This window comes from Eupeodes corollae, chromosome 1 (assembly GCF_945859685.1).
Source record: "Eupeodes corollae chromosome 1, idEupCoro1.1, whole genome shotgun sequence".
Taxonomy (NCBI): Eukaryota; Metazoa; Arthropoda; class Insecta; order Diptera; family Syrphidae; genus Eupeodes; species Eupeodes corollae.
The window spans coordinates 201,130,937-201,144,456 of NC_079147.1; positions in this window are offsets into that span (position 1 = coordinate 201,130,937).

A 13,520-nucleotide genomic window follows, 5' to 3' on the forward strand; every position below is an offset into this window, starting at 1 on the left:
TTTATGAAGCTAAGTCTAAACGTTTTGACTCATTCTGCTCACACACATAAAAAACACTCGATTGAAACAATATGGATACGAGTTCCAGATAGATATACAAAGAACTTCCGGCAAACAATCGGAACTATCTTAACCCCTTTTTGGGATGAAAACAATATCCGACCATTCGACGACAACAATACTAAGCCAACGATTGGATGCGACTTTATAAACCTTTTGTCTTTAGATTGCTGGTTCAAAATGATTTCTTGTATCCTTTGACTTGTAGAGGGTTACTTTTTGTTTAAAGTTTCTCTTTTCTTTTCTTTCCTTTTCTTTTCGTTTAAAATAACTTGAACTATATTTCAAAGGATTCAAATTGAGAGAGGTGTCAAGTTAGAGTGGTTGCTGAGTATGAGTAAGAAATTAAGAACACAGAAATAGCAGTGGTATAGTAAAGAGTGCCAAGTCGAGCCAAATCAATTCACAAGAAGAATAAAAAGGATTTGACTTTATTGCCCAACCTCATTTTCGAGCTGTTTCCTAGGAGAAACAAGTATATTTAAAACAAGGAAAAAAAACATGGAAAACTTAAAACGAGAAAAATTAGAAGACTCTATTTGAGCGTTGAGGCAAATAATAAAAAGACTTGAAATTTAGAAGGACCAAGTAAAGAGAAGGCTGACGTTGAATCAAGTTGAGACAATGAAAGTAAGTTTTTAAACTTTTTTTATAAATTGAAATAGAAAAGTAGGTAAAAAAGGCGAATAAGAATATGCATTTAAAAAACTATTGTGATTAAGTGATGCTTTTGGCGTTACCAGGTCAGACTGAGAGTTGTAATATGAATAAGTTAACTAGATGTAAAAGGTGTGTAATTTAAATTATGTGGGTAAGATAAATAGATGTAGATATTCAAAAATATAAAATACTTAGCCGCTGAAAAGCTACTTCAGATAAAATAACAAATAAACTAATAGCAACCAACAAAATATTTGTTGGGTTTGTTAAAGCCCAATAGCACAGGTAAAATTCAAAACAAGCTCGAAAATGTAACCGTTTTTTGCACTTTTTTGACATTCGGCCCTAGAAGTTGAAAGCTTAGATTTATTATTAGGACAACATCGTAGAAACAGGCAATAAATAAAAAAAATCTGCTATGTTCAACGCTTGGTATTATTTTCACGTTTACTGTGCTAATTTTGAAAACTTGCTATTAACTCTAGATATAATAATAAGTAATACCATTTTGAAATCTGCATTTAACGCGCATATTTTTAAAATAGTTGGCCACTCACGTATTCATGCATTATTTTTATACTGGCTATGATTTAAAATGATTTTTTCAAAAATTATTGGTTCCACATTTTGCATTGTAATTAAATGTTAATTATTTTTTTTTCTCTAAGAAGTCCAACAGTTATAATAATTTTCTTCTACTTGCGTTGGCACAAGTAATGTAAAATATTCCTGCAAAAAAAAACTCGTTCACTTGTAGTCGTGGTATTCAAAAATATAAAGTAAGAAAAAAAATAATGCAATGAACATAAAAATGCATATAACTTTTCTTGTTGTTGGGATAGAACTTTTTTGTATCAGTTTTCAGGACGGTCATAAAGTATACTATGCGGCATTTCAGTGTTATCCATTACATACGGGACACCCTGTATATTTCTTTATTTCATTTGAAAAATACTTAAAACTATATAAACTTCAATCCATAGTTATATAAAAATACATTAACTTTAAGATTATTGTCAAGAATGAAATAGTTAAGTACTATCTGTTGGCCGAAGACAAGAAGCGAAAATACTATACTACATAAAAGATAATTACAAATAAATTTATTTTAAAAGTTGGAAAAACAAATAAATTAATTTAATATGAAGGAAAAAAAAAAAGTTTTCAACAACAATAAAATTAGGTAAAAAAAGGAAATGTTTAATATTTTTTAGATATACTGATTTAACTCGGTCACTTTTAAGACTAGTAGGTCATTTATTAAAAGACGAGGCGCAGTAACATTGTAAAAGAGTGAAATATGTGCTTTCTTGATTGTGGGTACTTTGACAAGATAACTGGAGTTCACGCATTAACTACAGTTTCCTCGAAGCATTATAACCAGAATTTTCAAAAAAATCTTTTAAAACCTTGTAGAAATACAAATGCCTTAATGGTAGCAGTTCCAGATTTAAAAAAAAAACCAAAGCTAGGAGTTAGACGATTAATGTAACACAGTATGCGAATTGCATGTTTTTGGTTTAAAAGTAAAGGTTCTAATTTATTAAAATGTGTTCCACCCCAACAAGTTATCCCGTACTGCAACTTCGATTTAAAAAGACCGTTGTAAACTAATTTTAAAACTTATTGGCTGGGTAGAAAAATCTGTCTAATAACATTAGTTACAAAATTCTTTACAGATAGTGTATGGTCTTTCCAGCTAAACCTATGGTCTAAAGTAACACCCAAATACTTAAAACTGTCGACTCGCTCAGTTGAAAAACAATCTGTGGCGTAACACAGATTAGAATTAAAAGTTATAAAATTATGATCAAAAAAACAGGAATGCATCAAACGGAATCTTTCGCAGTTAGGAGAATGATATTTTAAAGGCATATCTCTACAGATTTTACCCATAATATTATGGATAATGAACTTCCATTTTTGACTAATGACCTTCAGTTTATGCAGATTAAACCAATTACGCAACAGTTCTAAATCGTGGTTAACGTCCGAATATAATATTTATAATTATATAATTTCATAAGCAAAATATCATGGTCAACCATGTCAAAAGCTTTGGTAATGTCTATAAATAGTGTAGCTGGTATAACAGATTCATTAAGGCTTTTATAAATTTTACTTTCAATTGTTAACTAAAACATTTTTTAATTAATTTTAAGAAGAAGATAAGTTTGAGAAAGGTAACAATTTGTTTTTCAATAGTATTTATGCATACTTCCACCCTTTTAATTACTTCTACTCCAAAAACAGTTAACCGAGAGGTTTAGTAGATTCATTTCTATGGGTAACCCAAAAGTTCTTAGTCCGTTTCTTATTAAGCTGCTATGAAATGAATTGGTTGTATTAAAACAAAAAATCGGAGGAAAATTGTCTTCAATACAAAAAAGGACACATATGCCAGAGTTAGCTTTTCAAAAAATTGATAAAAAGAATTAATATTGTGTAATATATACACTAAAAAAGAGTTTCACCTTGGAATTAACAAGAAGCAAGCTAGGAATTTATTTCTATACGATTTGTTGCTCCACATAACATACTACATATGTAAAAAGTCTTAAATCTTGGGTCTTGCGTCGTCAGAGAGGTATGAACCAAGAAGATTTTTAAGAAAAGATATGGTCTAGGTTGTGATTGCAGAAAAAATCGCAGCACTGCATATGAAATAAGGGTACATCAAAAAATGAATAAAATAAAATTGTTGTTCTGTTCTGTTCTGTTTAATTAAGTGCATACGGAAATGTTTAGGATACAAATAGTTGTAAATTGTATGTTCCAAAATTTTAGCTAATACAGTTGGAGCTATAGATACGCCGATAACGAGTTTGGCGTAACATAACTTGAGTCACAGTTTTTAAGATAAGCCTAACATAATGTTTAGAAAAGTATAAATAAATGTCCAGTCTCCTTTCTTTCATTCCGATGTTGATTCATTTTTCGCAATATTTTGCACCCACAAGGTTTCAGAAAAACTACAAAAAATAAATTTGACAAAGATCTAGTTCTTAACATTCCACATATAAACTTTAGGTAACGAATTATATTTATTTCAGACAAAAGAACATACACCTTCTTAAGATCAAGAAGTTGATTTCCATAAACCTAATGATGTCTGGTCTATCAATGAACACATATACTGTTAAAATATCTGTAAGAGCAACAAATTAAGTTCGTATCTATGTTTTTATCCAAGACTCATTTTCTACAAATACCACCCATTAAGTCAATAGAGACAAGAATATAATTCTTCACAATAACCTTTTGCGATAACCGATTTAACCACTCCTGCTTTGTGTCAGTGCATCTTTGATCCCATTGTAACGAATTTACCTTCCTTTAATGGTAAGTCGATGTGGACGGTAAAGTTAAGTAGGGTCTGAAAGCTTCTTTGAATCAAGATGATAAATATGTGAATTAAAATCAACACTTTAAACGTGACAGTGATAAACCAAAATAACTTTTATTTCCATTCCCTTGATGTTTTCCGACAAAGAGGTTATGGAAGTGAAAATGAAAGATATAAAAGTTTTCTGATAAAATCACTTAAGAAAACTCTTTGACTCATTCAAAATTGTCAAACTATAAAACTGTTAATTTTTCACCTACACGCCATTGCCGTCCTCGTCATTGACCGACCTAATTTTTAGTCGACGTCAAATATTTGTACTCAAATTGGTTTTGGGTCAAAAATATGTATCTCAATTATTGTGAGTGAAGCCAGTGATACTCTTTTTGGCAACATGTTGCCAGAAGGACACAATTAATTGTAAGTTGCGCATTAGATTCTTCTCACCGTATTGTTGCTGCTGAGCCATAATATTTTTCACTCAAATGGTAAACGAACGACACCGCACTCAAAACTGACACTACGAAGCATAATACAGCTAATTCTTCATTCGCCCTCGGAGTGCTTGAACGGAGAAAAGTCTAGCCAGAGTGTGATTATAGTCGGAACACCACCAGTGCTAACTGCTAACGTATCTCTGTGTATAGGATCTGAGTCGAAACTCGAAATTAAATGCGGGCAACTTTATTTATATTTTTTGAATGTTGATAGTACTTTTATACCTGGGCTGTGGTGTTTTCTCCCCACATTTGATTTGGCTTACGAAGTTTGAGCCATAAAGTGCGTGAGGGTTATTCATCAGTTCAGTGTTAAACTGACTTTTACTTGGAACAGAGCTAGATTGTTAACTTGTACTCATAAATAAGACCAAAGAAAAAAACAGCTTTCTGAAAATATACCAAATACCATAAAAAAGAACGTACCTTCTGGAAGGATTTAATAGCTTCAAAATACTAAAAAAAACTTTTTTTTCAATTCAAACCGTTTTACTATTCGAACTTGACTTAAACGTAATTGAGATACAAATATTTTTGTTTGTAGGGTTGTAGCTGTAACGTTTAACCTCACCAACAGCCACAACATAACATGTTTTGAAGAAAGAGTGTCCTTCGTTTATGTCTGTCGTTGTGTTTTTTTAGGTTAAGACTTGATTAAATTTGTGAAAGAGGTAATTTAAGTGCCGTTAAGAATTAAATTCGGTTTTTGAGTTTCTATTTTAAAAAAGTGTTAAACTACCGTGCCTGACAATTAGTGTAAAATACAGATTGCTTTTACACGGACAAAACATTTGTTCACAAATAAAAGGTTACAAAATAACTTTTAATGGAGATCTGTGAAACTTGCTTCTTAAATCAAGAGGATTACATTGGGATCTATTTTAAGTGAATAAACAATTGTAAGTTTTATGTTTTAAACATAATATTTTCAACTTCTGACAGAGGGACCCAAACTGGGAGTTATCAATGGGTTTCAAATGCCAGTCTCTTTTTTTAAGGCTATTTTCTAGAATTACTTTTCCATATGGCTTGAAAGATATGAGTAATTTTCGTAAATAAAAAAGTTAAAAAAGAGTTGAAAGTTTGTAATATCTTGAGACTGTGACACATCTCATTGAAAATTGTCGACTTGATGCTTGACAGATGACGCGACGATGTCGCAGCACAGCAATTTAACTTTGTTTGTGTCTGGAAAATGTCACTTTTATTTCCATGTGAAAACATTATCCGAAACATCCTGCATGATGTTTTGGGTGTTCCTGATGGCTTCTTGTATATATAATATGTAGCCTCTTCAGTTAGCATGTGATGTGCTTGTGCACCACCATACAGATGCAATGGAGTGCACATTATGCTTCTACACTCATACAAACCTACTTTGAGTTTGAACTCCTAATGTTAATTATTTTAGACGAGCAATACAAATCTATCTAATCTAATCTTAAATCTGCAAAAGCCGAAGTACATAAATAATAAAAGAGGTACAATTGAAATTTGAAATATTAAGTACTGTTTCAAAAAAATACTAGAATTTTATTCAAGTTTTTGATTATATTTCTGTAATTGCAAAGTTTAAATACGTACGACAATTGTCATTGATTTGATCTTGAAGAGTCTCAGGGTATTATGAAATATTTTCTAAAGCATACATTTTTATGTAAAGCCATATGTAAAATGATAAACAAATGAAAAAACAAATTTAGAACTTAATTTTCTGTATAACTTTAGTTAAATTTAAATTTTAATTTTTCTATGAAACAAAACATAAATGGTATCAGTAAAATAAAAAACTGTTTTTTTAACTCATACAAATTTTAAGAAATATCGTTTTCAGACAACTATCAACTATCGCAAGATTCAATACCCGTGAATGACAAATTAGTATTAAAACACTACGAAAAGAAAATTCTGACCTTAACAGGTATAACAGGTCAATTTAACATTTCCATCCAAGGCTTCTAACAGGTTTAGTCCGCCACTGGTTTAAGGTTAAATTTCCCACTTAAGTGTACATGGGGTCGTATAATCTGCTACAACACAAATATTATCCCCCAAGAACGCCCATTAATCAAACCAGTTTTATGAAAAACTTAGACTTATCCTGCAGATAAATAGAAAATTAATCTATAAGAATAACAAAGATAACAATTGAGTGATTAGAAATATATCGGGTTAAGGCGATTTCAAAGATTGTGAATGTTTTTGTTGAGTGCAATTTAGTTGAAGTGGGAAATCTATACGAGAATCGAATTTATACACAAATTTAATTGAAAAACTTTACCCGGTAGTTTCGACGTAAAAAGTTCGTCTTTGGTATATTTATGTTGTCCTGATAAATGTCTGTAGGGTAGGTATCGTTTTACCATCAGCTTCAGTTGTTCAGTTTGCATATATACTAACTTAACCAAACCCTTTTGGATTTTGAACAGGATGGACTAAAAAAAAACAGACAACAATTGAATGATGACTAAACCAACTATAAACAAGGGGACTATCGTCAGCAAGTTGTGTTTAGTCCAACCAATTCATCCTTTGGAAGCAAAAATGTTTTTTTCTAGCAACTGAAAACTGATCTTTAAAAATATGAATCGCACTCTAATGGCACTGTCCGGAAACGGATAAAATTTTCAACCCAAGGCTTGCATTGATGTGGTGCACATAAAAACCCTACACATGCAGAAGGTATAGTGTTCGGAAGTCTGTGTCTGTCCCTCCATCCGTCAGTGTCCTCCGATGGTCCTTGCTCTTCCGTGGAAGTTGTAATAATGTATGTGAGAAATTTTAACTTTTTAGATTGTAAACATGACCGAAAACTTTTGTCATGTTTGGAGAATTGAGATTGAGGGACTGGTTCGGTTTCGGTCTAAATTTGGGTTTGACTTCACTCCATATAGAACTCCTTTTTTGCATTCCTGTAGGGACACGTTGGGAAATTTATACATATTTTATATAATTTCTTTTTGTCAGTGTCGATTTGGTGGAGAATGGTACAGTTAAAGGATATGGAGTCAGTGGCTTCTAGCTTATAGCCTTTTGGGAAGTTTGCACTTAAAGGGTTTTCTACTTTACCAACACAGATGCCTTATTCTGCCTCTTATATACTTCGATGAATCTATATACCGTTTGTCCTTTGGACAAAATCATGTTGTAGAGTTCATTTGAGACTTGGGATTTGGGAGAAAGTACTTTTATGGATTTTTGCAAACATACTACGTCCATCTTTCAAATATTTTATCTGTTTACTTTGCAGTAAAGTCATTGTTTTTGAGTTTTCTTATGAAATTGAAACTTTTGATATATGAATAAAAATAGTTACATTTTTTTTTGTCTCTGAGTGTGTTTACAAATGCGATGAAAGTTTGTAAGGAAATTTGATAACAGTTTTTTTTCGAAGATATTTATAATCGAAGAAGAATAAGATGGATGTTGGAGGTAAAAGTATTTTAAAATTTTATTGAAATTTTATTCCAACGATTATAGGCGTTGTTTTTTTTCAAAAGTTTTTAAATATCTTTCGTACAGTAACCAATGTCTTAGAGAAATAAACATGACTTAATATTTAAATTTAACAAATTCAAATAATAATTTTAGAAAAAAATAAATGCAAACAATAAAGTTTTGTAGTAGTACCCGTGGCATGATGGTTAGTGCGTTGGACTGTCATGCAAGGGGTCTTGGGTTCAATCGCTGCCTGTGCCACCTTAAGTTAAAAAAAAAAAAATTACTTAATTTTCGCGGGTGTTACTGCCTCTTGCGAGGAATTGACAAATCCTTCAAGAGTAATTCTTGTCATGAAAAAGTGCTTTCTCAAATTAGCCGTTAGGATTCGGCCTTAAATTGTAGGTCCCTTCCATTCCTGACAACAGTACTCGCACACAGGAATGGTTGAGAGTTGTAAAACACTAGGCCCTGGTTCACAACGGACTGTTGCGCCCCCCAATTTAATTTAATTTAATTTAATATAGTTTTGACAATTATCAAAAGAAACAGTAACTCTTTTTTAAAAATCTAGGAAATAATTTTCTGTTTATTTTGTATTTATTATTGAATATTGATTAAATAATTAAATTTATTTTTAATAATGCTTTACAAATAAAACTGGATCTATTTTGTAGATGAAAACCAATCGAAGTGAATGAAGATGGGTATCCTCAATTCGATATTCTAAACTTTTCAATTTAAAGAATTGCGGCCATTTTACGGTAGACTTGGTGGACCTTCACAGTCGACTCTTCAACGTTTGGTGGATAAATTTGAGGCGACCGGTTCAGGTAACAATATGCCAACAAGGTGCGTTAAAGGAATGCAAGATCGAGGCACAAGAACTCGGCCTTTCGCAGACTCCAATTTGGCGTCAAGACTTGGCTCTACACCCGTACAAGTTCCAACTGACCCAAGATCCAACTGATCAGGACAGCGCTACGTGGTCTTAAAAATTAAGACATTAGAAAATAAATTGTGACATAAAAGTGGACGAAATAATAGAACCACTTCAATGAAAGTTGTGAATTTAAGACATGTTGCAAATGTGTATGTAATTGATGAAAGAAACTTAAATCTTAACATTATTATTATTGAAAAACCCTTTAAAAGCCTTATAAGTAACTTACGTAACGTATCGGTTGACCTAATCTACAATCGCCATTAAGAAGTCAATTGAGTAGATACGCTAATTATTTGGTTAACTCGTATGAATGCACTTGCACATAATTGTGAAACAATCTTCTCTGCCTCTTTCCTGACGACCGCAAGCAGTTGCCACCCTTCTACTCTTCCAAAACACACACATGACAATACTTAAAAATTACGTCGCAATTTGTCAATGGTTTTGATTACCCAAGTCCTGAACAAGACACACTCTTCCATACACAGCAATCATTCCAACGATGTTATTTACTGATTGGCCTTTCATCAAGTCTTGGGCGGTTTTGGAAAGAAGGTGGCTGGTGTGATGATGATGCGAACATGATTTGACCTGCTTTTGATCAAATACCCGTGAATGGACAATGAGTAGCTTGTGGCAAAATGCCATTGTGTAGTGGTGCTTGCATAATGCGGGCCCTAAGAGACTTTACTTTACCTAAGGGCATCATAAATTCCCTCTGCACCATTTACCCTAACTTAAGGACCATCAGTGTCTCCAAACGACCAACTTTACCACACAATTCTTAAACTCCATTTTATCCATCGACATCATTATCGTTCCCATAGAGAAAAAAAATGTTTTTCTTTTTTTACTAAAGGAAGATGACAAAAAATAAGAAGAAGAAAAAATGCTTAACTTTCTTTTCCATTTTGACACCCTCCCTCTGATATCCCAAGTCTCCCATCATCACCACGACATCTTTCAGAGTAAAATCGTTTGAGTTGCTGGTGTGTATATTATGCAAACATTTGCTATAAATGTGAATAAAAATTAATAATATTTAAATGCGGAAAAGACAATCCAATTAGTATTGTAATAAAGATAAAAATGGGAACACTGTGATAACTGAATAACATGGGCGGATACAAATTCCTGCAAAGATGGAATGTTTTTTCAAAAGAAAGTCAGTTTAATGATACACGTGATATTCTTTAGGTGAGTGAGGTCGAGGTTGCGTGAGATATTGGTTGGCCTTTTGACCATGGAAAGGAAGTGAATGACCGAGAATATTTTTCTTTTTGTAGAAAATTCATATCATTGTTTGTTAAACGTTACATTTTGGATCCCAATGGTAGCAAAATTAATAAAATAAAATGAAATAAATGAATAAAAATAAAGTTTACTTGAGTAAATATTACAATTTGTTTAACAAATTGTTATTAAAAGTTTTGAAATTGATATTTAGATCTGGCATCCAAGGTTCGCAGTTTGTTTGTAATTTTCATCAGGAAAAATACTTAATTGATTAATATAGTTCTAGATTTCTAGGAGAATTAGTCCATAGACTAATTATTTCAATATCCAGAATTGACTTTGAACAGGGTTTTGAATAAAAATCACTGTCATTTTCGAGATTACGGAGACGGCATAGATACATGATTTTGAAGTTTAAGAGTTGGTACGCTATAATTTCTCATTATAGTTTTGTAGCATCTATGAGCATTTGTAATGAAAACTATACTTATTTCTGAATCATGTTACTCCTGTTTTGCAGGGCAGACTGGTTACTTGATGTGCATTTTAATTTTTTGTGGTAGTACAAATTTTAAAACTTATCTCATATAAACTAAAATTTGAAGGAAGGACTTAATTATACCTTTTTAATTGATTGTATCAAGCCATCGATTTCATTTATCATATATTCTCTAATCAAAGCATTATCAAGAGGTATAAAGCTTTGCAAGTGGTATACTTTATGTGTCTAATGATGTATGTGATTAAAAAAGCTAATGGAAAGAGATAATTGATTTAATGGAAAAATCCTCGTTCGTCAAATATTCTATATTATTCAATTATTTGTTTGGCTTACAATTTTTTTGTATTTGTGTGAATTCATTTATAAATTGAATACTGAATATATTGATTATTGACATACAGAAGCCAAAAGCCAATTCATCAGATAAATACATCAAACACAATAGAATACAATTTTCCTTGGCTTACTGACTTCCGTGCGGTTGCAATTTATTGATATTAATATCTTTAGGGAGTTCAAAAAGCACCAAAATCCGTCAATTAATACCTATGGTGACCATTTTTTGTCATTTTAATTTAACATTGGAATTATAATAGAAAACAATAACTTAAAACTTTATTACTTAACATTCCACATTGGTTTATAACTTAAAAAGTTGAAAATCCACAGCAACAAACTTTGGGTTCCAATTAGAAACATATATACTATAAAGTTAAAGAATTATTGGTCAAGCTAGAAATTATTTTCAGGGACATTAGAAAAATAAAAACGTCCTATTGCCTATTTGACCCACTACAATCGACAAACTGTTTGTCGTCCAATAGAAGAATTTCTCTTTTTCTAGTGGAGTCCGTTAGGAACTGGTCGAACGTAAATTTTAAAAAAGGGAGTATATTAGAAAAGTAGTTTTCACTTAAGACTTAACTCCATACGTAATAAGGACACTATGTATTTCTGTAGTCTATATGATTTCAACTTTGGAAAATGAAAGTATTTGGTCACTCTAAAAGTAAAAACATACCACTAGTGCAATTAATTTGCCGGATATATCGTAGAAAAAATTACATTCTCATTTTTCTAGGTCGATATGTTTTCTTGTACTCCGTAGTGCTTCGTAGAATAAAGTTACATGATTGTTATTATATATCGATTGGTTTGCTATCCAAGTCCATAGATAACTTAGGTAACATTTTGCTCCATCACTTCTTTGGCAGAAGTCAGAAGGCAACCTTATAAAAAGAAGTTGTTTTTGTAGATGAATTCAATTAATTGAATTGTGTGAATGAATGAAACAAAACAAATAATAGAAGGAAGGATATTGTATAGCTGTTTAGCTAATGCACAGTTTTATCAGGGTAAAGAAAAACTTATATATCTGACTCAAATGCAAAGATTATACGATTATACATATTGATAGTTGAGTGTGAGATCGATATAAAAGACACAATAGTTCGTACAAAAAGAGTATTTTAGCTAAAACGTCTTAAGGCCATTTGACCTTTTAAGCTATTACCTTTTAATCGGGTAAATTAGCTTAAACGTGTCATTGTCTAGGTAAAGGTGGTGTTATTTGAACGGAAAATGAGTTTTAAGAGAAAACAATATACCAGCTATAGCTTATTTATGCACCATAGCAATTTCTTGGCCTAAATGTTCAGCAGAACGTATTTTTTCTATTTAAACTAAATTTAATATACACTTTAAGTCATGAAAGGATATAACAGCACACAGTGAGAATGTAAAGCGATTATCATTGATATTTTAATGTCTTAAAGTAGATTCATTTATTGTATTCACATGTTGTTGAAGACATCTATTTTTAAGGTTGGAGAACCGAGTATAAAAGTTTCAAAAATCGATTTGTTTTGCATAAATTAGTAGTACAACATTTGTTGAATATTCTCCTCTCAAACCGATCATCTTTGATTTTAAAAAAGGACTGGTGATATCCGCTCAAAATATATATAGGTACCAAAATATATACATTTTGTTCTTAATCAATAATTTTAGTTTCTAGTTTTTAAATTTGATCTTGTTATACTAAAACTACATTTTTTAAATCAATCCTTAGCGAATTTTTGAGGGATAACAAGAATTGACTTTAAATCGACATGAAGGGTAAATCCTTACATGACGCTAGATATTAATCTATCTTTAATATAGGACAAAAAAAACATAACTAACGGGTCGTTTAATCCAATATTTCCTAATATTTTAAGTAGAGTTTGATGACTTTAGTATTCAAATGCCTTGCTAAAGTCTGTAAATATGTAATCACCTTTAGAGAGTTTATAAAGTAAATGAAGTTAATGAAGTAAATGTTATATGAATTTTTTAAATAAGTGCTGAAATGTGTAAAAGTATCATTTAGTCATTTAAAGCCTAAGAAATCTGAAAAAAGTAAAATAGACATAAATAGTATAAATGTGACGAAATAAGCCTAGAAAGGTTTAATCACTATAATAATTGGAAAGAATAAGCCATTTTAAAGAAGTTGTAAAGTTTTTTTTACGGTTACTGTCTATTGTGAGGAATGGACAAATCCTTGGCCGTTCGGATTCATCATACAAATTTTAGCCTCCATCAATAACATTACATTTACATTGTATATTCACAGATTCTCTAGAAGCTGTAGTACTACTTAATTTAATTAAATTTAATTAATAGACGTTATGGCTATTTCTAAGCTGAAGTAAAACATGACAAAAAGCAGTTTTAAGTTTGGTTGATACCGACAAACTTTCTCAAAACTATCACACCCGAATTGTTAATTGATTTGATTTATGTTTGCTTAACCGGAAGTAAAAACATTTAACATTTGAATAAAACAGTCCT